The sequence below is a fragment of the Cavia porcellus genome, unplaced genomic scaffold, assembly GCF_034190915.1.
Source record: "Cavia porcellus strain 051 isolate PalLab524CR breed Dunkin Hartley unplaced genomic scaffold, mCavPor4.1 scaffold_9, whole genome shotgun sequence".
Lineage (NCBI taxonomy): Eukaryota > Metazoa > Chordata > Mammalia > Rodentia > Caviidae > Cavia > Cavia porcellus.
In genome coordinates, this window is record NW_026947492.1 from 53,269,999 (window position 1) to 53,297,209 (window position 27,211).

The window sequence follows — 27,211 nt, forward strand, 5'->3', positions numbered from 1 at the left end:
TCCATTTCTCAGGGAAGAGGAAAATTTAGGAACTGCTCACAGAAAAAAAACTCTTGAGTATCTCTGCAGTGTGCACCATATCCTAATCACCTACATTCCTTTTATTCCTGAACCATTTGAAGTTGAACAAAAACCAGTATATAAGTGGAGCTCCACAGCTGTGTCCCAGATGTACAGAAATTACTATTGTGGCTCTAAAACTTGAACATTTCATCAGCTTGGATTAAATGTTTCATTGATTTGGGTCATCATTTATGTACCAAGCTTGTAGAACAAATGATATACATGTCCAAAGAAACCTTGAAAACCTTAATCATGAAAATAGAATTTCCAGGGATTATATTCTCCTGGTAGACATTCACTGGATGTTTCACCTGTCTTGTGGAAGATAGTTTTTAATAGCATGGATTTTAGCTGAGAATGTACTATGTTCATAGCACATTTACTCTGTTAAAAATCCAGCCTTAGAAATTTGGAACCAAATTTATCAGGGCTTGAATATGATGCTTTCATTTCCCAGCAATGTGCTCTAACTAAATGCTCAGTGAATTCTAAGGATATATGAATGCCAAAGTCATTTGATATTCTCACACAGTATTGAACATGCCTTGTTAGATTTTATGGAGCACACTGAAGTCCTTTCAACCTAAATCCTAAATTCTCTTTTGCATCTCAATTTTTGTGAAAGATAAAGGCCTTATTTTTGGTGAATTTATTTGTTCTAATATTTAGACTCTCTGATACTGGCAGTATATTGGTTTTAATGTTACTTACAGTAATAGCCTTTCCTTTTTCTCTTAAACACTATTCTACTCTCTTACTCCTAACCAAGGTGCTCACTTCAGTTTTCTTTCCTTGTCTTGTATCTATACACAGATGCTCATCTACAATAATCTCAGTTAATCTTCTTAGTGCAAGAAATAACACAATGGCAGAAAGCCTTACAATTCCGACAAACATTTCAGCTGGACCATGCTCAGAAATGAGTGTACTTGGTCCTTCCAGGCCTGCGCTTCCTATGTGTCCTTTCATCACTGGTAGTCACTATCTTCCTCCCAGTCTCTCACTGCACGGACTCATGTGTCTTCCTCAGTCACTCTTTCCCCTGCATCCTATCTATCCAGTCAGTGACCACATCCTGTTTCTCATGGCACCAAAATATCTTTCAAGTTCAACCGTGTTGTGATACAGCACTGTACAGCACTGTACAGCCCCTACACCAAATTCATTTCCTACGGCTCCGCTGCTACTGGCTTATATCTATAATGCTGCAAATGCCCCTGCCTTAAAACAAGTGAGAAAAACTAAATAAGTAAGTACGTAAATAAATAGGTGTGTGCATTTGTGAACCTTAACTCCTCCTTCTCTTTTGGAAAAGTCATTTTTTGAAAAGCTATACCATTCATTTCTTTGTGCCCCTCCCAGTGTGAACCTGACTTTTATTCTAGTTTCTCCCTTCATTCTCCCATTCTCCGAGACCTCTGCCCCAGCATCCACACATCCTTATGAGGTGATATCACACTGTCCGCCCTCTGCTCCTCTCTTCAGTCTTCTCTGACACGTGTGCCTCCCTGTCTACCCGGTGAATAGAGTTCAGCCTGAAGTGTGAGTTCGATGAGGACAGTCCTGTCACTTGGCACCAGATCAGAGTGAGCACTCTTCCTTCTGTGCCCTTCTGCTCCTGAGTCCCCTCTACTAATGGGAGCATGATTGCTTTCCAACTCTACTTTCTCTCAACTTGAAGCCTATTCAGAACATTTTCTTCTTAATCCTCTGGACTTGACAATTTCGCCTCAACATAATTTTTATTAAATTAATGAAGCTTTCATTTTACCTAACTCAAATTTCTGTATGTCATTCCTTTGTTCTGCTTCCCACTGTGGTGTGAGGTCTGGGTTTTGTTCTTTTAATTACCATTTTGGACATTTGTTATCCTTGATTATGAAAGATGAGTAAGTACACTGTGAATTCATGATAGGATGTCAAATCTATTGCACATATGTTAAATTCTGATTTTTAAATAATTTTTGCTACTAGAAGAAGCTAATTGTACAGAATTTTACTTAGTTGGGTATATATATTCAATTAATTGTTCATAGAAATCCAGTTTGTACCAGACAGAGGAACCATGAGGATGCATAAATGATCTCAGTATGCGACCCATTGCTTTAGTCCATGATGTTCCTATTGAAGAAGTCATTTAACACCACCGAGTCTTAATTCCATGTTTATCTGTCTCAAAGACTAGTACAGTACTGGGAACTGGGGGCAAAACCTTTAAGAGAACTCTAAAATGCTCTTCAACCTTGTTATCTACCTTCATGTTCCTGTCCTTTTGATCTCTTATTAAACAGCCAGAAATTATTCCTCTTTCCCCTCCCTCCGTTATTTGCCCTTGAGGACTTTCCAGTGCTGCTGACCGCTAGATTCTCCGTACCACCCACATGACACTGGCTCCACCTTTGCAATGCACTTTCTTTTCTGACTGTTTTTCTTCTTAACAGGTGCTCCCCGAGTCCGGTCCTTCTTAATCTTACTTCCTTTATTTCCGACATTCTCCTACTGTGTTCTCTTTCAATTACCTCAATTCTATGTCATAGAATTTCAGAATCTGATCTGGAAATAAAAATGCTATTTTCAAATGAAAGACATCAGATGCAGAGAAGAGAAAGAATAATTTAATAGGGCAGAGTTTCAGTGTTCATTTGGATCAGAAGATGAAGAAGTTATGAAAATATTTGTTAGTCAATTTCGTCCTGTCAGTGATGACATCTGGTCACTTCTTTCAGCTACGGTATTATACTACAAATGCTAGAGAATATTATATGCAAGATACTCTGGGACCATTACCAAAATATCTAATTCAGTTCAAGTTTGAAAAAATTCAAGGAATAGGAGTGGAGAACAATTATTGTTTGGAATGAATAATTCTAATATTATACATTTGTTTGTTTTGTGATCACATGCTATGTTATGTATGTCCTACAATAACAAATTGATGCTGTGTTTAGTAAATTTAGAACTCACCATAAATCATGTTTATTGGCATTTATTTAAAATTTTATATTTGGGGTATTGAAAGATATCAAACCTAGGAAGTTTATAACTAAAAACTGTATCTTAAATTCAAGGATCCTGTTACTCTTTCTAGTAAAAATTTTATGTTTCTCTTCTCACATGATTTTAATGAAGATTGATTTCTAGTACTACTGTGTCATGTCATAACTTATGCTGTCATAAATGTATGCTAATAAAGCATAAAATATCTTCTGAACTGTTATATAAAACAAGTCTGAGCACTGATACTGAAAATAGAAATATAAACTGTGATCGTGTGTATTTGAGCAAAATTTTTATTCTGAAAAAAACCAATAAATAATATTTTACACTTTGACCTTTGAGAATATGAATGTAGTTCAGTGCCTGACTCTGAGATATTAAAATAAAATAGTAATTAGAATGATTTGTTGTTTAAAACTGTAGAATCTTAGAAGAATCATAAACTTTTGGCTGACATTTCTGGTACTCAATCCTTAATAAAGAAAAATAACAATGTATCAATCATAACTATAAATTTCTTTGAAAAGATAAGTATAAGTATAGTCAAAGAGAAGTCTTCTTTATTATAACTTTTAAAAACATTAAGACATATTGCATCAGATCGTTTTCAGTATTCTTTCACAATTATTAAAAGCATTTATGCCTAGGTAGGTATATGATTAAAAATGTTGGCTTAGACTCATCACATCCATATCCGCGTGAATTAAAGTTGCTTACTAACATGTATGTTACACCTTTGATTTTCTGTCAGACATTGGAAGAGCATACACATGTCTCACATGCTGTCTCAGAGCTATTTTATAATTATCCTGGATTCATTTGTCAGACCCCTCCCTGAGCTAATGAGTTAAGAGTAATTGCTTTCGCTCTTTGCATCCAGAAAATTGAAGTTAAAGATTAAATGACTCTAAAATGATTCTTGTTTCATCTTTTCAGGTCATTCCTGAGGGGTGGGTCCAACATGGGCCCAAATTCTGTAGGCGGTGTTTGAATCATTTGATAGGAATATTATTTTATCTCCTTGCATTTTGCTCTTTGCTTTGATTTATGAATTAATATCCTGTTAACTATAGTGAAAAAAAAATTGTACTTAACTGAATTCTTCCTATATATGTGTATTTTCTGTTTAATCCATGCTTTTCCAATATATTTCCTTTCTAGATACATTGGAATTTCCACTGGACTGATTGGTTGAACTGAAAAGCATGGCCAAATGAGGTAAGCACTTTGGCGAGTTGCTATTAACATGTATTTAAACCAACGATCCTTTGATGAACATGATTTTAATCAGTCTGGCTTCATGGTATGGTCAAATTCTACTCTTTGTGGTCAGATCTTTTTCAAAGGCTGAGTTCAGCAGAGCAAATACTAAAAGTGTATAAAGCAGTTATACTGTTATATTGGTCTTAAAAATCAAAGTGTGACGATGTCTACAGAAAATGCATGCAGAATTTCTTCCTCTAAGTGGCATATTTTCAAGTGATGATGAGATTGTGAGAAAGTACAGCTGCACTGAGATTATCATGCAGAAATTTGGTTGCTGGTGACAGTACACTGAAGAGGCTGATATCTCAAGGCTTTTCCTATTTATTTAGGGGGTATATCATGGAGTTCTGTATATTAGCTGAGGGAAAAGACTGAATATAACTTACATCAAAGTTAGTTTTTGTTTCTGAGACATAAGATAAGAGCAAGGGTAGGGGTAGTTTCAGTGCATATCGGTTTTCCTTGAAGATCCTGGGGAGAACCTTCCAGTACTCGCTTCTCAATCTTAATATCTTTGATTTTAATGTTGCTTTTCTAGTGTAACCTAAAAGACTTAAGCAATTGGTAATATATAGATAATATTGGTAATATATAAATACTTAAGAATGCTTATGATCATTGATCTAATTATTCATTCGAGGAAGTCTCTTTTAAGAAAAATGTCAAAAAAGTGCTAAAATTTACATTCAAAATATTTACTTTGACATTACTTGAAATAATGAAACACTGAAAAACACCAGCAATAATGCACAGATTTTTAAATGATAGCACAACCACAGAGTGAACTATTATACATTGGTTAAAATTTTTGATTATGAAAAGATTTTCAATATTAACAGAAAACTGGAAGGCAAAATATCAATGAAAATGTAGTATTACTAGGACATGACACCATTTTATAGAAAGAAAATAAACAGAATGAAAATATGATGATTAGTTTATTCTAGCACATGTGTATTATTTTAATCATCACTGAAATCAATATATGTTCTATAGTTAACATCGAATTAGAATTCTAACAAGCAGCAATTTTAGTTTCTTTTGGATGGTACATAAATAAATATTGTACTTTCTTGTCAATTGCATTTTATATGTCAGTGGGAAATACAGTATACCAAACAATCAGAACAAAGTCCACTGGCTGAAGATATAGGAATGAAAAATTGATCAAACTTATATAAACACAAATTGTTCTTTACAATGAACTTATAGAAATTAGTGGTATATTTATCTTAGCTATCTTGCATTTGTGCGTGTGTTTATGAATACACACACACAAACATATATATATATATATATATATATATATATATATATATATATTCTTTTAATCTGAGCAATTACTTTGAACATAATGACACTCAATTTTGAGTCTATTAAGTTGTTTTGAAAATCTTTATCATTGCTTTTATTTTTTCTCTTAAAAATAAAGTGAAAACAAAAATAATTCACTGATTGATATAACTATACTTTTTTGTACAATGAATATTAGTTATATATACATTTAGGAAAGCAATTACTGTTTCATTTTTCTGGTTCACCATTCCCTCTGTGTCCTGAGCCAACAAAATTTCCATCTACCCAGGATTATTCATTCTAAATGTCTTCATTCCTTCAACAAGTTTCTAGGGTGCACACAGGTAAAAATTTCTGCAAACATAGTTAAATTTTCATCAGAGTTCAGTTTGAAACTAAGGAATCTATAGCTCTAAGTGTAACTCTCGTATCCGACAGTGTGAATTCCTCATTCACTCTGATTCTCTAGGAACAGCTCTTGCTGTACACTTTCCCTCATCAATTTTATCTCACAAATGAATTCTTCTTTTGACTTGATCAGTTTATATTACTATGCTACTATCCTTCACTAGCATAACTAAGATATGCTACCAAATGTTCAGCATATGTATAATATCCAGAGAGATAGGTGATAAATGAGAATATAGTTAGTAAATCACAAAGACAGGTTTCAAACCAAGGTCTGCTGCCTACTGACTGTATGAACTGGGGCGTATCATTTAACCTCCTTGTAACCAAGATTTCCATTCTATAAAATAGAGTCATTTAGTATCTTATACATACCTCATGAGATGATGTGTGTAAATTAAAAGACACATGTACATATGTCCAATAAAAATTTATTTTGATAACATCTTCCAGCATTTGGTTTTGTAAGAAGACATCATTTCCCACACAACTCTCCAAAAGCAGGCCCACCTCTTAATACTTTAGTTTTGAAATTCAGGAGCCTGATCATACTTTTTCTACACAGAAAAGTTGATAATTACCTCTTCCTCTTTCATTTAAAATATTCTCTAATGTTCTGCATGCCCTAGGTTATACTTTGCAGTACCCTTTCCTTGTCTCTACGGGCCTTATGTAACCAAAAGAGCCCCCTTCCACTCTTTGTGACCTTAGTACTTATGAAATACTGTCTTCTCTGTGCTAAGTCCTATAGGGTTGAGAAGAGTGGAAAGGATGGGGGAGGCTAATAGAAATGTGTGAGTTTAGGAATACATTTACTAGTAAGAGGCAGATGCACTGAAACAGACAAGAGCAGACAAAGAAATGCAGTCCTCCCAAGTGGCACCAATGCAGTCTCTGGCTTTTGGAGATAGAGGAGCCACCTGTGATAACCACTTCCACTTCTCCTCTACTCCCTAGTCTTTCAGAAATTTAAGTTCCTAGAACTTCTGTACATACCCACAAGTTTGTTCATCTTCTTTGCCACCATCTGATTCAACCTGTGTTGCTTCATAATTTACTCAAATGTGTATTATTATTTGTACCATATTTAGGTTCTGCAAATTTTCAAATCCCCCTATTATGCTGTTAGGCTCAATCATGTTCACATAGCCTCAGATAGTATATATGGAAATATTCTATCTTGGAAACCTTGAAAACATCACCAGATCTACTTTTCTCCAGAAAGAATTATAAAACTCAGATGATATTGAATATATTAAATAAGTAAATAATAATATCTCAAAATATCTTTCTCTAGGAAACAATTCTCATATAAGGAATTTTATGATTCATCCAATAGGAATTCCATTTTCAAATCAAGCTTTTCACAGCTAAGCAGAGTTTACAACTCTTTCCCTATACTAAAAAGTGTTGACACCATAGGGTAAACCAAACTCTATGAAGTACTATATTTTGAAGCATTAATTCCTAAGTCCTGATAGAAACAAAAGAAACCTGGGTTACAAAGGCATTTAATATCTTTTCTGGAGAGAGTGAATTTCTTGCTATAAGTATACATGGGTCAGGGTTATCACTACTTTTTTAAATGTGAAAGAGCAGCACTTCAGCAGCAAAGTCTAGTGGATGTGCTTTTAATGATCGTGTCTTTTACCGAAAGTCTCCTCTGTAGAGTCAACATCCCTTATGCAAAAACAAGCAAGTGAAAATGACATATGTGCCAAGAAAACAGTCACACTTTCTATCATTTGTTCAACACTGTCAATGGATTGTGTTCGTGGATTCTCCCATTTAATCTCATGAAAATCTCTGTACCAGACTTGTGTATGCCCTTTTGTTTTTCAGATAAGAAATCATAAAGTTCAAGAAACAAATTTAGGTTATCCAACACTTCTAAACCTTCAAGAAATATCTTTTAGAATTGAGTACCATGCTATTTATCTCTACTCATTGCATATCTAATCAAAAGGTTATAGTGTGGTATACATGGACTAGAGTGCAGAAAAAGATAATGTGCTTGAAGGAGTTCGAGAGAGTGAACAGAACTAAAGATGCATCACACACAGTGAGTGTGAAGGAGCTTAGGAAATTGCAGGACATCATCCAGACTGTCTCCCCAAAGCCTGCTTCCTCACAAACTGCCCATTTCTACCTCCACCTTGTATCTTTGGGCTCTCCACATTTTTCATAAGAATTTATTCCAATTTCTACCATCCTCCCATCAAATCACACACACACACACACACACACACACACACACACATATGTGATATATATATATATATATATATATATATATATGTATATATAATGTAGTGAGAATTTCCCTTACACACCCTTCAGCTTCCCAACACTCCTCCCACTTAAATGCAGCTATGCCTTATTTGCTGCTGGAAATGTATGAAATGTGATTGTGTTTACTTTTTGGGATTGAAACCAATCACACACACAAAAAAACTCTTTTCAGGGAGAAAGATGTCAGTTCTGCCTTGCATTCAAATAGCCAATCTTTTCTGACTCACATTGGCCAACCTTGAGCAAATCGCTTTCTGATTTCTTTTTTCTGCTTGCATCGTACAGCAGCAGGGAGAAAGGCCGCGCCAACTATGGTGCAATCACTCAAATATTAAAGCTCTTTACGCTCTTTGCTTCTGTTCATTCTTTCTTCTCTTTTGATCTAACAAAACTTCTTAAATTATAAATTAAGGAGTCTGAAGTTGTTTTTCACCCCTGCAAGTTAAGGAAAGAAATGTATGACTTAAAAAAAACTGTCAGTGGGAAAGTATGTCAGACCAAGTTAATATTATTTTCATTCAGCGTGTGGTACATAATACCTGGAGAAAGATGTCACTTTTAGGATGACTTTTAAAGGAAATGTTTGTTTTCAAATGCAATGAAGCAAGCAAGTGACTTTTATTTGGAAGATAAAATGACAACCCCAAACCCCTTTCAACAGCCTTAAAGAATATATAATGAGGCCAATTTAAAAATCCAACTCTCTTTTACTCTGCTGAGATTTTTTAGTACCTCAGCTGGTAAATAATTACTTTTAGGCTTTGAAACAAATGAAAAGAAGTTAATATTAAGTTGATCTAGTATAATACAAAGGAGAAGATAAAGATGCTATTGTTTTCCATAATAATGTTTCTAGCTAGTCATTTACAGAATTTATTCTTTTTTTTTAACTTACTGGTCCTTGGGAAGATAATTTCCTTCAGATAGTTTTTCCTAGTTGTCTCAACTTTTTTCCTTGGAGTACTGCATCCAAAGATTCATTGTACTGAATTTTACCCAAGCATCTGTCCCCCCAACTAGAGTTGAATTCCAGAGGCCACACCACAGTGTCTCTTTACCTTCTAGCAAAATGCGAGGCAAACAGGACCTCAGTGCAGGGATTCGGGTATGAACTCAATTTGTCAGGCCATACATGAAAGTCTGATTAGTGATGGGAACATGTGTCCATGATGTTTTCCTTCAGTGAGACTGAAAGATGTGAGGTAAATTCCAACATACAAATTAGGTGATAAACAAGAAAATAAAGCAACAAATATTTCTTCTTTTGCTTTAGCTAATCAACAGTGCCAAGAAATCACAAGAACCAGTTGGCCTAAACAGAAGCATGGTAACACACACATATAATCTTAAAACTCTAGGAGTCTAAGGCAGGAGAATCACAAATTTGATCTTCACCTGGGAAGATGTAACAAAAATGTTGGGTGAAAATAAAATATAAGAAGGTCCAGGATGTAGCTCAGTTGAAAGGATCAAGGTTCATCCTCCAGTAATGACCACCACAACACCGCAGCAACAGCAGCAAAATTAGCCTGAAATAAGTTTAACTAAGTAAAAATATAGTGAAAAGAGAACTTTTTCACACCATCATTCCTGAACTACAATGAGGAAAATAATATGATTGTGGAAAGTTTTAAAAAGGCACTAAATTTCAGGGATAAAAACAACAAACAACAATAAAAATCCTTATATAATCCTTCCATGATGATCTCAATCATTCAGATTAAATTCTAGGCTTTACTTTAAGCTGTGAAATTATTGCTGTGGAATCTATATTCTTCAAAAAATTTCTAATCTTTGATACACAAACACCATCATCACAACACATGACAGTGATAACGCTCCTTTATAGCATGGTGTTTCACGACTAATAAACATTTCATGTGTGTTCCCTCATCAACATTCACTGCTATCATATTCCCAAGTGATAGATGGAAGAACAAATTCGGAAACTTCTCAAGATCACAGAGCTGTGATGATTACTAGCTAGTACCACACTCAGCAACACTGACAGAACAAGAATTGGCCATGATCCATTCTACCATGTCAGGATGGTCCCTACCTACCTTAGGTTTTCAGTCAAACATTTCTTGATGCAGACTCCTACTTGACTCCTGCTTCATAAAACAAACAGCTGCAAATTCTATAATTATATAAATATTTATTGAGCACCATCTGTGAGATAGGGTCAAATAGCACTTGGGTAAAGCATAAAAATGATTATCATCCTCTGGATTTTTAATGAAATTCCAAACACTATAAGAAACATTTTTATTTGAACTTACAAAACTCCACAGAGCCAGCATCACTTATCTACTTTCTATATATTTCAAAATAACTTGGGAACTGGAAGCCAGTTCCAAAGACCATTTCATAACACAATTCTGCTACCCTGAAGGCATAGCAGACATTGTTTCTCATTAGCAAGATTTTTGGGGAACTAAGTAGGGCTTTGTGGCAAACTATGTTTGAGATAAAATGCTATTACTAAGTATCAGTCATTATCAGCTTGTAATCGAAACCAAGCTTGAAGGCATGCTGCAAACCAAACTGTGTTCTGACACAAAAGCAGCTTACAGACATGTGGTTGTGCTTCCGGTTCCCACATTGTAAACCATCCAACTAACCCGATTTGTTCTCTCTTGCTTTTATTTCCCTGAAATTGCTGTCAGTTTCATTCATGGTAGAAAACTGATTGCTCTACGGTATAAAATCACACATTTGTCTACCTGCTCAAATAAATGTAAAATAAAAGTGTTCACTTTGTGGGCACTCTCCTGTACTTCTGTATGCCTATTTACCTGTATAGATAAATTTGTTGGCTTTCTTGCCTTTAAAGTCATTAAATGGCAGAATTCTGTGTGCCAAACAAGGGATATGATAATGTGGAGCATATGGACTTTAGGACCCAGCTCTATTTTTTTTTCTGCTGTGTGACCTTGAAGAAGTCAGTCTCTTACTGTAAATATTTCTTTCTGCAGCATTACAAAGATCAAATGGGTTCTAAAGCAGTATAAATATGAAATTTTCCTTTTATCATTAATGAAAAATATTGGTAAAATCTTTTGATAAAAGAAAAATACTGCTTTAAATATTTCACACATTCAGATCAATTCTTGCATCAGAAGAAATAAAAACTATTCTCAACACAATGATTTATGCAGATCCATATATCTTTATTTCCTCTCTCCTCCCTCTTGTTCATGACTGCCAGCTCTTTCTTTCTTTTGCTATCTAATTCTTTTGCTTCAGTAACATAAGAAATGAGAAAATCATTTTTCTTAGTGTCTATTTGTGTTTGTTACTGTTCCTCGTGGATGGAATAGAAGATAATAATACAGTAAATCTAGAACTTAACACAACGTTGTAAATACCTCTCAGTATATACAATATTTGAAGGAAAAAAAAAGAGTTGAGGATACAATTCATTGATAGAGCAGTTGCTTAGAAGGCCGGAAGGCCTAGGTTCAATCTCCATCACCACAAGTGGAAAAAGAAGGAGCAGGAAGAAGAGGAGGAGGAAGGGGAAGGGAGGAGGGAGGGCCAGGAATGTGGGGGAGGGAGGGAGGAAGTCAGAAAAAGGGGAAGGAAAAACAGGAAGAGAAGAAATATGAGGCACATACCCTGTGGTCAAGTAATTTAAATGCCAGAAGTTTGCAGACTGTAAGGACAGATCACAGGACTACAAGAGTGGCTGAAGCCCTCTTTGCCAGTTAATCTTCATTGTAAATACAACTGAATGAAGACAATTCTGGAATGGTGGTTATATCATGGGGCACTACACTCATCCACAGTTTACTACTGTGACGTTCACATCTGAATGTACTGTTAGATTAACACCAATTAAAAGTGGGTGACTGGAGGTGCTCTTCCCCTGAGCTCCGTTTTCTGGCTACCAAGGACTGAGCAGCTTTGCTACACCATTTTGCCATCATGATATTTCTGCTTTGAAGCCTGCTGACCACGAACTGAAACTTCTAAAATCATGGTCAGGTTTAAACTTCTCCTCTTTAAGTTGTATATTCTGAATATTTTATTTCTCAGTCATGGAATAACATCAATATATCCTCCATTCCTCTAATAATTTTTGTTTGTTTGTTTGTTTAACAGCCTTATATATTGAAACCAGGGCCTTTCTACTAACCTGTGTCTGCAGCCCATTTCATTTTTTTTTTCTTTTTTAATATTGAGATAAGGTCTGGCTAGGAAGGTAATTTGCCAAGGCTGCACTCAAACTTGTGATCTTAGAATCCCAAGAGTCTGCCACAGTGCCCAACTTCTACGAACCTTAAACAAAGACTAAGATTTGAATGCTCCACATAGCTGTGAGGCCATGCTGGGCACCATATGCAGACGCCATTTTGTTTACTGCTCACGCAAAGCTGTCACATGTGGAAACTCTGGTAAAGAGGAAAATATCTTGCCCAAGATGACCAGGGTTAAAAGGATAGAAATTCTAGATTGGAAATTTAATTCATGTGACTTGAAGGATACTGTGTTTTCCTGTTTGATGCCTCCCTATAGAAAAAGAAATAATTTTCTAGTTGGGCAATCTCTTTTGTCCCTTTCTGTTATGTGATCAAGACAGTCAATTCCAGTTGAGCTGTGGAACCTGTAGTATTTTTGTTATAAAAGAAGTTTCCATCTCTGCACCCTTACTCTCTCATGAATCCAGTAGTATATGTTTCAAATATGAACCAGCCGAATGGTATTATATGCAGTAAGAAAAGAGAGCTGCATCTAAAAGGAAAATTAGACAATTTAGGGCTAGACCTAACCTTGTCTGAAGATGCACTCAATGAAAAACAGTTGAAGACCAATGGCTTTCAGAAAAGTGACAAGTTCCTCTAATTGTTAGGGAAGAAATATAAAGACTTCCTTAAAAATTAAGCTATCACCAGATAAAATTTATTCATTGAACTCCAGAGGAAGAAGTCTCAGTTCTATATACTCCAGAGAATTTTGATCACTCTGCCAGCCAGTACTTGAAATACATAGTGAGAAACTAGATGGAAATCAGTGAAAATGAATTAACTACTGGGAATAGTGTGAATCCATGGTGTGAACCCACCAATGCTCCAGTCATGCAGAATGGCAACTGGAGCTTCTCTACCTGGTTCATGAATTAACCAGCCCATGTGATACTCTGGGTTTTCCTGAGATTCAGTGTGAAATAGAGGGAGAGAAGTTTAGCTTATACGTCAGATATATGAAAGTTCATAGCCTGCACTATCACTTACCAGCCAGAAGCCAAAACAGACCGACTCTTCATATGGCTCCCTAGTGTGTTATTTCCTTTGAAACATCCTACATCCAACACGAAACATTTTTCAACTTGCTAGGATAGCTGATATGTTATCATTAGATAAAATATGATAGTTAAGCAAAGGAAAACTGGTACTTACGTAGTACCTAAGCTCAGGCACACATAGTGTCTTGCATACTTGACTGACAATCTTACTAGTGAGATTCAGAAGATTTATGTTAGAACCATATTTTATCATAGTTCATGTACTGAAAATTTTTAGCCTCTTTGAAATGTCAAGGTAATATATTGATAAAACAGTAAGACTGCTAAGGGCAGTTGGGTGAGGAGATCAACATGTTAATGAAGGCGTATGATCCCCCCAAGATTTGGTTAAAACCAAAGTGGAAAATTGAAAAACTTCACGTGCTTTACTAAAAAGGGCATATATAGACATCAATAGGTATAGATTCTTTCTTCTTAAACTCTTTCTGAAAAAAATATTGAAATTTCCTCATAGAAAAGGAGAATTGTTATTCTGAGCATATCTGTGCAGATTTAGAGAAATGTGCACCAGGAGGAAGCCTAAATAAGGAGGGATTTGAGGCAACTAAGGCAGGAGCTGCAAGAGAGGCCCTGCCCTGGGCACTCCTGGAACATCTCTGTTGGGGGTGGGGATGTGAAAAAGTTAAACCGAAGTTTCTATTTTGGAAAAGAAATTCCACGAAAGTCAAGTTAGTATAAAAATGTGTTAGTCATGTAAAAGTGTCTCCATTCTCTTCTCACAAAGTAAGAACTGGATGCAGAGAACTAGTCTAGTTCCAGAGTCCCTGTTATTTTCAATGGCATTTCAGGACTTCTAGTTCATCAATGAGTTGCTGGAAAGACAAACTTTCACTATATGTGAAAGAAGACTCAAAGCATCAGTAGCAAATACTCATAGAAAAATATTCTATTCTGTGGACTACTACACAATCAAAGAAGTGTGAAATATGAATTGTAGTTCCCCGTGAAGAAATACTAGTGGTATAAAAAGCAGGCTATAGAACAATAATCTAGCAATTAATAATTTGCTTAAATTATTTGTAGAAAAGTAGGTGAAATATATTTAACAAAAGATTAGCAATTATTTTTCTATTTATGTTTTTTTTCCTGTCAACAAAATACCCTTACATAACTTTGATAACAAGAGTAATATCATTAAAGTATCTGAGAGCAGGCAAGGTTATATTCAATAAGTTCCAGAAAACAGCTATTGTATCTGGCCTGCATTTCTTTTAGACACGGTGAGCATCTCTTGTGCACGTGGGTAATTCCTTTAGATTGAATGGAGGGATAATTGAAGGGGTCTTTGGCAATCAAATGGCCTTTTCTCCCTCCAACTGGAGCATTTTCTCCTGTCAAATTATTCCCACAGCATTCTAATCTAGAAGGCTAAGAGGAAGGGAAAGAAAAGTGGCATAAATAACTGATTGCCTTTGTACAAATTGGTCCCTGGTACCTGTCCAAACCAGTTACATATTAATACATGTTCCATGTAAATATCCTTATTTTTCCTTCTAAACTTGCATTCAGAGTACTGATTTCAGCAGTGTCTGTAATTTTCACAGTCATTTCAGAAAATCTAGCTATATAGTGAGATGTGTGAACCAAAATAAGATTTAATGAATAAATTAATAAATACATAAATGGGTGAAAGAATGAATTGCAATTTAAACTCTGAAGTTTGGGTTGTAGTTCAATTATTTACAGTCTAAAATGTTTTAGCACCTACCATTTCCAAACTAAGTTGCTTCAACAAAATAATCATGATTTATATGACTCTCAAAGTGTCAGGATTATTAAATAAAATGACATATAAAATAGTATTTGCAATTTTTGACTATTATGTACTTGCCAGGGACTTTTGTATCATTAAGTTATTTTCTTTGGAAGCAAGATTCCAAATTCCTCAAGTATTTGATGACCATCTTGTTGAAACTTATGTCCTTGTATTGTATGATTGTATGTATGTATGCATATATGTGTGTATGTGAGTGTTTACTCAAAGGTTGTTTTAATAAAGTTACTTTGTTCCAGAAATGAGTTTTGATAAATGTTTTATGTCATTTATCAAATAGCTACCTAGTGTCATGCATTGTGCATTATTAAGTTTCTTCAAACATAACTAACCTAACCATGTTGCATTATATGAGGCAGGTGTTCCTATTATTTATTACTACAATACAGAAACTAGGACATGAATAAATTAAATAATATGATCAAGTCTAACTAGGTAATGAATAAAAAAGGTAGATTTGTAATTCAGTTGCGCTGATTCCAAAATAAGTTAAGGAAATTTAAGAGTTACCATTATTGTGTTACAAAGATGGAAAAATAAAAGCTATATTAAGATAGCGAATGGAATTTATTGAGCAACTGCTGTGTGTCGGGGTTTATATAGGTGCTTTATATATGTTAGTTTGTTTAATCCTTTCAGTTAAATATCAACCTCCTCTTTATACTCTTTCCATACAAGATTATATGATATACAAAGAAAAATATTTACTTTCAAAAGGAAAGAACTACTGGCATGGGGGAAGGAGAAAAGGAAGAAGAAAAAATATGATGTGTATATAGGCATACACATACAAACACACACACACACACACACACACACATCAGATAGATAACTATGATATTCACTGTTACTTCACCATAAAGAACATTGTTCGAGTTTGATATTTTCATGCCTAAATCTTATAATCTGAACAATTACTCCTAAAATAACAATATGCAATATATTAAATACTGTTAATTTTCTAATTTTTTTGCAATCCTGAATCATTTCTATCCTTTTTTCTGTTTTGATTTTTAAAATTAAAACAACATATATAGTTCAATATATACGCATGTATTTATTCCCAATACAGACAGTTTATTTTTGTTGAGGCATGCACTTTTAGGGAAGCTAGAGGTAGAGTTGGTGAGATTCATTCACAGATTTGAACTGTATGCACCATAAGTTCCAAATCATTTACCAAAAAAGTTAATGTAGAAATAAAAACCCACTGTGAGATTCATATTAGAGTAGCACTTCAGCAGGAAAGAGAATGCAGTTTAGAATTGTACAGCTCTGAATTCAAGTGTCAGATCACTCTTTCTAATTGGAGATGCTCTTGAAACAACTTACCTTCTTCCAGCCTCTTCTATAATTGAGATTAACAATTTATAGAAGGGTAACAACTATGTTAGACTTAGAAAAATAAATGTGGTTGTGTAAGTTCAGGATTAAAGGGGAGTGAGGCAGAGAGAGGAACCCACATAAGTGATAAGAACTGTCCTTAAAAAACTCAAAGTCTGTGCTATTGAATAAAATGTGAAATAGAGAAGATACATAGAAAGTAGGGAGAAGTTTCAGTACTTCCTCAAATTCCTATTTTGTTGTTTCAAAATATTATAATTATGTGACAATGTGTTGCATTTATAATACTATTTTATATTTGTTCACTGAAAAGAAAGTTTTGGGTTATTGTCCATTTTTTTTTCTTCTTTGTAAGAATCTTTTCAACCTGTCTTCTACTCTGAGTAACTACTTTGAAGACAGTAATTCACAGTATACTAAATATTATTGTTCTCTTATTTTATTATGAATTTTTTCATAAAATAATAAAAAAAGTAGGGAGAGATACTGAGAACCTTTCTTAGTGTTCTGGGAAGTTTATATTTGTAATTTCTAATGTAATACTTCTGGTGCAACTCGTGTGGTAAATAAAGACCTAATTATGCATGCAAGATGGTGAGGAGTTAAGGGGGCCCTAAGTCCAGAAGTAAGGCTATGGCCCAGAGCCAAACCCAGGTTTTATTAACTGTGAAGAGAGGAGTGGCTTGGGGATGAGAGACTGAGAATAGCATGCAGTATGTGAGTCCTGTGAGCTGGGCTAGGTAGGTCGCCTGAAATCATCCCTCCAATATGCAGAGAGAAGGTTATACTGAAAGAGTAGTCTGCATAACACAATCCAAAGTAGTAGCTAATGTTTGGGAGTTGGTACTTCAGCTCTGATTACCCTGAAGACTCATAGGTTCTTATCCTAGGCTACAGCTTTGAGTGTGGCCCTCCCTCCCTCCTGGCTCACACACGCTTCTTCTAGGTAACAGTTGGGGCAACACTGACCTGTCACTTTGCTTTAAAGACTGTGCATCAGCAACTTAGCTAGACTGATTTGCATTGCTTAAAGTCAATTGAGGAGATAAGAAAATGTCCTAGTCAGCTCTATATGGATTAATACACAGAAATTGTGCCAAGTTTAGCCACAATGGAGATGATTTGTCTTCTTTCCAGGAGAGTCTTCCAGGTGGTCCTCCCACAGAGAGAAACAAAGCCAATTAGGACCATAAGGTTTGGTAGGTTTAGTAAGGATTTATTTTTAGTGCAATAGGAAACATTGAAGGGACTTAAACCGGGAAATGGTATACTCAAATATATACAAGAAACATAGGCTTTTTCTTTTAGTATATGCCCATTTTGAATTCTCAGAAAATATAAAGTACTGTAAGAATATTTTCTATTACTTTGTTTAATTTTTGTAAGATTCTTATGAAATATTTAACCCACATTATTTTGCATTTTATAAATGAGGGAATTCAATGATAGAAATCAGAATTGAAATTTTGATCCAGATTTCTTTGCCTCAATTTTTTCTTGTCAATAGCATCTGACATCTGACATCTCTGGGCATTAGTTTTCCCTATAACAGGGTTAGGTGACAGCAAAATCAGAGATGAACAGAGGATACCAGGAACACAGAGCCTCTGTCAGACAGGTATTATTATACCCCTCAATAGTTCGATTATTTGCATCAGCCCTGTGTCTTGGAGTGTAGGCAGAACCTAGAACTTGCTTCCAGCCAATAGAATAAAACAATGCAGGTGGAACAATTTCCATGATTGTGATAATGTTACCTGAAACTTTTTTGACTTCCTTGATTAAAATATAAGATTTCCTACTGTCTTGGAAGAAGTAAAATGCCATGTCATGAGAAAGTTAGGTATCAAGCAACTGTGGCCAACTTATATTTGCTGAGAAAGATATCTGACTGACAAACAGCCAAAAAACATCAGGGATTTTAGTCCTACCACCTTGAGAAACTACTTGCTGCCACGTACACAATTGTAGAAGCAGGCCTTCATATAAATATATAGAGAGCTCTCCCAACATTCTGATTGCAGCCTCAGGGGTCCTGAGCAAAGTCCCAGTTAAAGTGAACCTGAACTTTTGGACTAAAAAAGGCAGCAATCATAAATTAATAAGGGTTTGCTGTGTTAAATGGAAAGGAAAAGAAATAGGGACTACTGAAATGGAGTAGCAGACCCAAGGGAGCCAAGCTTCTAGGAAAAGAGTAAAATAAGAAAAGACTCTTAAGCCATGCCATAAATAGGATAACGGCTAGAATGAATACAAAGCCTAGAACAGTCAATTGAGTTGTGAGATGCTTCCACCTACTCTGGTTTTCTTCTCTGAGACTTTTTATGCTTAGCTTGACAGAATAATTTTAATTTTCACTGTATTTATTACAGGAAGATAAAAGTTCAGATATTCTTTCTCTTGTCCCAAATGCGTGTGTGTGTGCGTGTGTGTGTGCATGTGTTTGTGTAGGTGACAGTATGTATGCATGTGTACAGTACTTATGTTATAAATACCCAGTATAAGAATATACACAATAGAAAGTATTCTAAAGAATAATCACGAGCAGAACAGAAATTGTGAGCCATTAACAGAGCACATCCAAATCTATAATCTGTCTTTCCTTTTGCTTTGAAATGATTTAACAACATAAAAAATTCCACACATTTTAAAAAGGACCTTATTTTCAAGTGTATGTATTTTTCTAATTATTGCCCAAATGTGTTTGTGTTTTAGTAAGTGACTATCTTAGCAAGACTACTTTCAATTAGAAGAAACTGCAACCCTAACTCAAAAGTGACTGATATTAAAAGATCAGTTTTCTCATACCACAGCAGGTTCAGAGACAGGATGGATTTATTTAAACCACGTCGAGAAGAGTCTTATTAATTGAATAGAGAGAAGAATACTTTTATCAAAAAGCTAAAAAAAGTAATTACAAGAGGTCAAGGTCTCCCAAGTTTCCCATGTCCACAAATGACAATGCTTACTATAGCTTGTTTTCTAGTTGCAGGATGACTGCACTGCTTGTGGGTTTCACATGCAGGATCCCTGAGAATCAGAGTTCACTATCTCCTGCAGTGTCTTCACAGCAAGGATTTTTTTCCACAAAAGTCTCTATCAGATTTTCATTATAAATCTTTGACTTGAACCAAGTCATATGTTTATTCCTAAATCAGTCTCTTGCAGTGAGAAGAGAATATCTGCCAAACATTCAAACCCATCCAGAAGTTAGCTGCTTGCAAGATAAAACAGGGAGGCAGATGGACCAAATCAGAAAACACTCAAAGAAATGGATGGTGGGTGGTTTCCATTTAAGAGGCTCATTTTCTATGGTCTTGATAATCATTTTAGGACTAGCACAAAAATTCTTACATCAATATACCATAATTTACTAAGTTTTTCATATATAATTTATTTCATTTTAATAATTTTGTGGAATGAATTTTGAGGAGGTGGTTTCTTCTAGTCTCAATTTAAGCAGAGGAGATTGCTGGGGTGCTGTGTTGGATGAGACAATCCTTTAACACTAATCTTAATGGTACTGAAAGAGTACATTTTGGATATAATGTTGATTAACTGAACATTAGAGATAATTCTATTCCTTTAGAAAATCTTTGCAGTACTTTAGGTAACCCACAAATAAAGGTGAGTAAGTTGATTATCTGGAGTTAGATATACACACTAAAATTTCAAAGATTCAGGTGAAACGAATTTCTTAGCAATTATCTTCTGCCACTATTTAGTACATTTATGATAATTTAGATTCTCAATCTCCAGAGCTAATTTTGGAGAAAATAATTCAAAGTGTTTTTCTTCCTTCTTTCATTCTCTCTTCTCTGTTCTTTCATCCCTGCTTTAAAAACTGACAATACAATCTTTTCCATTTACTAAATAACTACTATGTGTTATATTATCATAACTAACCCTATTTAAACAACATTGTGGTATACAATTTGCAGAGAAAAACTCATATGATTACAGAGTATTAGGACAGTCCAGAAAAGAGAATCAAATTTAGGTTAGTTAACTCTAGCATCAACAACATCTTTGCTATGCTAAATTGCCCAGAATAGTAGCTACTCCATAAATAGCTTGAGTGAATGAACAAATTTTAATCCCAAATGAGTGCTTTATTTCTCAGGATCACTGATTATAAAAGCACACTATAAATTATCTATCAATTAAGGTACATTTAGTTGAACGTAGTCTGTTTTCAGTTTAAATTGTTTCACTTGATTTGATCTGCTTTGCTGTAATAGACCAAAGTCTGTCTCTCACCAGAGCTTTAAGTAATGTTCCTGGCTATCCCAAGGGCTATACCTAAAGTACAGTTAATTAAATTGAAAAAGAAAAACAAAATCTCTCTACAAGAGTTTTTTATTTCTTTGTTTGTTTTCAAGCCTGGCTATTTTCGATGGAGTTTATTAGCAGAAGGAAATACAATGGGAAGCTGGTAGGCATGCCTGGTGGCTGACCTTTCTCATTAAGTCCCAAAACAGAAAAGCATAGCACTTGCTAAGGAATATTTCCATCTTTCTCACTTTACCATGCAGCATTTAGAACTAAATGTAGGAAGCCGCCATCATAAAACAGAATATACTAAGTTCCTTTTGGAATCAGACAAGCAACGAACGAACCAGTTTCTATCTCACATGCTCACTGGAACAAATGCTTTCCAAATCTGGATGTATGTGTGTGTGTGCGCACGCGTGTGTGTGTGCACGCGTGTGTGTGCATGTGTGTGTGTGCATGTGTGATGTATACTCCCTGTGCCTCTCACCTACTAGTGATTGTATTATAATGACCTGGTAAGTTCTCTTCACCGGGTGCCACATTGAATTCCCATGCTAACCAGGATTACTATCAGCAGATGCCATGGTACAGCTACTGCCAGAGATGATAAATGGTAGCTCCTTCAAAATCTTGGCATCTTTCTCCTTGATTTTATCAGATATCTCCCACTGCATCACTTGAATGGATGGGATTGAAGAAGGAAGTTGAGAAATGTTAAGGCAATAAATAATTGTGAAACTCCTAGTAGGTGCTATACATTGTGTGGTACACATCATGTTACTTAATCTTCCCTACATTTTTTTTAAATGGATTTCCAATTTTACAGATGTAAAACTAGGGCACTGAAAGCTAAATAGCATATCAAAGATCATAAATCCAGTAGAGCAGCAATTTCAAGTTAGGATTCATGTAAAAAAAGTGGAGATTTTCCTAAAATAAAAATATTAATAGGCTGTGATATAGTCCCTCAACAAATGCACACAGCTATCATTTATTTTAATAGATGCACTATTACCTATTTCAAGCAATACACAGCATCTGGGTGATACCGCAGTGTGCACTATATGCTCACTAATGCTGGGAAGTATCACTGACCTTTCCACTATATATGATGAAGAATTAAAACAATCTTAGGGTGAGTTTCCCTAAAAGGATTAGAATTCAAATACATTCTCAATCAAAGACCTGGCATCCAGTTTTTCTTCAGCATCTTCCTTGAGGCACAAGATGACATATTCAGGAGAAACAGTCCTATTCCATGAAATACTAGAGAAAGATATGAGTACCGATGTAAAGTGTGCCAGGAAATCCAATTACAAACTCATGTATGGCCAAGTGTTGTAAAAATTCTACATGTCTGGAAGAAAAACAGAAAGAGATTAAACTAACACGCTCCTTTTCATAACAAAATATTCTATCAAAACAGTGCTGTGGATACTGAAAAAAACATATCATAACCATCTAAAATGGGAAAATAGTGGTTACCTTCAGGATTATTTAAGGTAGAAATATTAAGTGTCAAATATGAACATTAACCTGAATCTGCTTCTCTCTAAGTTTGCATTCTGACTTCCAAATATTGGCTAAAACAAAGCTTTTAATGGAAATTATTTAGTGCTCTCAGGGGTGTTTTGGAGTGGATGCCAGCCGTTGGAAATAGGCTGATCTTCACGACTGTTTGGATCTCTTCAATTTCCCAGCTTCCTTTATTTTATGATGCAGATGGATGGCATACATATAATATCCAGGTGAGGCTAAAGTTGGAAATTAGTGCTGGAAATGCAGCCTTGAAGCTTTCACTTGGTTTGATCCTCTGTGTGCAGCTCTGTGGGTGACCGGCATTTGGCTCCATTAGAGTTTATACACCATGGTTAAAATGTGGGAAATTGCTCCTTCCAACCTCATAATATAACATGGTTCTTGGCAGCTAAGCCACATGCCAACTCCGGAGTGGTTAGCTGGTGTGAAGGTAATTAGTATGGGGTTAATTACAAAATCCTTCCAGCTTTATTTCACAGGCTCCTTAGAGGCAGTCTATTTTCTTGGATGCACTAAGCAGGACTGACTACATACAAATGTTCAGCATTGTGTGCAGACATGAATCTGAGAAAATGCATATGCTTCCAGAGGATAGAGTGGCAAAGTCTTATTTGTTTTGCTGTTCCTACCTCCTTTTCCCAGAACTGTGAGTGTGTAATGATATTTATTAGAAATTTTGTACATTCACCATGGTCAAATAATTTGGGCGTATAAATCTGTATTATGAATTTTTATATCATTGTGAAAAACATTGTGAAAAGTATGATTTTTGGAAACTTTAATTCCTCCACTAAAGTATCTAACATTATTGAATATTCCCTTTTAAGACTATTTTTAATTGTTTATCAAGATAGATGTGTTAGGTTTTTTTAAAATTTTATTTTCAAGTAACAGAAAATGTAACTCAAACAGTCTCGAATGAGAAGTGTTATGGTAAGTACAAAGTCAGTGACCAGGACATCAGGTGTTGAGACTTCTTTGAATTCTCTTTTTCCTGTACTTCTAAGAGCCAGTGTTAGTGTCACATAATTTAAGTGATCACATAATAACTAATGGCTATAACTGAAGCATTATGTTTCTTATTCATAGCTAATATAAAGAAGGTCAATGTATTGTGAGTGCATTCAGCCTGAGTATCTGTGAGTTTGTGAGTACACATAGGTTTCCCTATTCCTAAAGAATGTACATAGTCAGTAAGTACATTTTGGAACAGAAAGGAAAGACCATATATCATAAAAGTGTCATTCTCAAAACGCAAAAGTTGGTTTTTTTTTTTTAACATTGTTATTGTCATTTTTGTTTTCATTAACAGGTTCATACTTGTAACAATTTTGTCAGCTAGACTTTGTAGGTATTACTATTTCTTTTCATTTTACAAATGAGTAAACAAGTTCAAAATTTAATGTGACTTAGTCAAATTTATTGTAGTTAAATGGTGTTGGGATTTGAATTCAAAGTATCTAAAGCAATGTCCATTAGATTGATCACCACATAGTGATTTAGGTATTAATATGGAGTAAATTTGCACCTCATAATTCTTATCTTATAAAACTAGAAGGCCAATTTATCTTGGTAGTATTAATAATCAAAAATAAACTAACAAAGAAAATGAAATATTTGCACTGGATAGTTTATTTTTACAAATTGGATTATTTATCATAATGTGTGCATTAGGATTTTACAAAAAGTCAAAACAATAGTTTTATGTGTGAGCCTTTAAATTCTGTACACATGTATGTATACTCATGTGTTGCACAACAATATTATAGTCAACTGCATATATGACAGTGTTCCTGTAGTTTGTAATACCTAATGACATCATGATCATCATAGATCATATATTATACTGACTTTTGCAAATAATGCATAACTGCATTTCTTGGAATGTTCTCCACTGTTAAGCAATGGTATGTGTGTGTGTGTGTGTGTGTGTGTGTGTGTGTGTGTGTGTGTTTTCAAGCACACATAGGCATATTAGAGTGAAATTATCAAGAAGAATCAGCATCTGTAATTATGGATGCTGTAAAGTCCCATTATAGGCTGCAAATCACAGCTAGAGACCTTGGGATGCTAGTGGTGTGACTCTAAGTCTAAAATGTCTTAGGAGCAGAAATGCTGATTGTGTGACTATCAATCTTAAAGGCCAGAAAATCTAAGCCTCTGATGGCCAAGGGCAGGACAAGAGGTCCCCATGTCCAGAAAAGTGTTGTGAAATATTATGTCTTCTCTCCGCCTTTTTATTCTGTGCAGGCTCCTACCTGATTATGTGTTGCCCATTTACAGTGAGGGTAAACCTTCTGCATTCGCTCGGCAGACTCAAACCAATCTGCACTGGAAACACACTCACAGACATACCCAGAAATAATAATTTAACAATTCTATACATTTTCTCTAGTCTATGCAACACTCCAAATTTACCATCACATCCTCAAAGTTTCCTTTTTTTGTTTTATTTTGTGCTTGCCATCAGCTAAACTAGATTGTATGCCTAGGATTTTGTTTAATTGATATCTTTATACCTTACCCCCCCCCATCAAATAAGCCAAAATGGAACTTCTCTATTGGTTCCTTTACAAACAGTTCTTACTCAGCAGCATGTTGAATCATATGTATCTACTTTTAAGAGACATTTTAGTGTAGTGGTTAGCAAAACAAGGTCTGGTGTTGTAGTATCTGGGTTTACACACTGACTCTGCTTTTGGTAAGCTTTTCATCTTTTGTGAGTTCTTTCATTTCTTTGTAATTTTGATCTCTCATCAAAGGTGGAGATGAGCATAATTATTTCTGAGTGATACAATGTTAATTAATTGTCAGGTAATTAGTAATATGTTAGCTATTATTATCATGACAGTTTTCTGCCAAGAAAGTTTTGTAGCTGCCATTCAATTCCACCTTCATTCTAGGATACAGTTCAAGTTTCTTAACATATTATAAAGGAGAAACTTGTAAGACTGACAGAACTGGCCATGTAATTTCTCTCCTCTCTGTCTTCTACCAACTGATTTTCTGCCACATCCTCTGATTTATTTCCATCTTCTCAATATTCTCAAACTATATCCTGAGCAAATTCTCATGGAAAATCAGATATAATGTGGATCCTCAGGCCCTATATCTAGTTATATATGCACTCAAGGTTTTGTGTAGGTCCAAGTTTTACAGTCCTCATCTGTGTCCATGGGTGTCAACTTTTGTGGCCCACCATCTGCATTTTGAGAGTTTGACCTTGGTACATTTGGTCATATGTTGTCTTTTTTAATCTGCACAACACTGCAGACTCATCTCTTGACCTCAAACCCTCCTGTTCAGGAACTATTGCTTCCATAATTCCCTGGACTACAACCCACATGATGCTAGAGACCTTGCAATTATATTACTGCATTTCAACCCATTTCCAACCTCACTAAATCATAAGTTCCTAAAATTGAGAGGAAACTAAGATTTTCCCGCCACACTACAAATCCAACTTTCTCAAGGTTCTTAGAAGTGTCAAAGTGATTCTTGATAGCCATAGTCTCAGCAAAGCCATCATTATGAAGACCTTCATGCTATTTCTTGAACAAGAAAAAGTTCATCACTGTTCAGTTTTAGAAGACAAAAAGGAATGTCACAAAGGAACTAGAAAAGTTATAAAGCTTGTGTTAAATTTTTAACTTGCTTTTCTAAACTCTACATGAAGCAGAGTGTACAAAGTAATATACTCTGATTCTAAAAATGCCCCCTGGAGCAGCCAGGTGTGAGTGACAGGTGGGGTTCAGGACAGAGAGGAAAAGTTTGCTCTGTTTTCAAGATGGTTATACCCAAAACAGAGTCCTTAAACAAAATGGCTGTGTAAAGAGACAAGACTAGATGGAAGACAGTGAGACAGCAGGGCATGCAAAGAGAAAAATATTTCCTTAAGTATTTTTTTGAGTGAAGAGAGTTCTTTAAATTTTTATTTCATTCAAAGCATTTTGCTTACTTAGAATAATGAATGTAAACACACACACACACACACACACACACACACACTCTTACCCAGTAACTGAGAGCAAAATTGTCACCCTCATTTTAGTATTCTTAGGTCCAATAAAGGCTATTTTGGAATAGTATCTATTTTCCTGTCTATCTGGGGAATGTTTTTATTCTTGCAAAGAACAAAATGAATGGTCTTAAAATAGAAATGTGGCAACTCATACTCTGTACTAGACTCAAATCCAAGGCCTTTTTATCTCTGTATTCCCTTGTTCCTATTTATAGTAAGTAAACAACTCTATATTTGGTACCTACCTAATTCATAAGAGTAAATGACGCCATGAATTAATGGCATTTTCTAGGAAAGAAATGCTCATTCAATTCAAATTTCTACAGCATGGGAGCTAGGGGAATTAATAGAATCTGATTTTTTAAGCTATAAGGAAGCAAATTTCTTTCCTACATACTGAACTAAGACTTAAGGGAGGTTCTGTATTAGAGAAGGCAGTAGAAATCACCATTTAATCCTATGTCATAATTCTCAAGTGCATGATTTATAAAGAAAGCTCTTGGGCCAAACAATGCTGCTGAAAATTTGCTAAGGAAAATCTATAACAAGCCCTGATTATTGAAAGCTTAAAATTTCTTCTCTACGATGCATTTTAAAAAATAATGAAGGCTTGAAGCCACTTTGACAA

General features: G+C 35.1%; 1 protein-coding gene across 1 annotated transcript in view; it reads left to right on the plus strand.

Moving 5' to 3' along the window:
• The window catches only part of Tenm4 (teneurin transmembrane protein 4), a 2,788,855-nt gene that overhangs the window by 1,087,295 nt on the left and 1,674,349 nt on the right, over positions 1-27,211 (plus strand). The window contains exon 4 of the mRNA XM_063256396.1: positions 4,222-4,278. The gene's annotated coding sequence lies outside the window, so the exon portion shown is untranslated. The remainder of the gene's footprint in view (positions 1-4,221; positions 4,279-27,211) is intronic.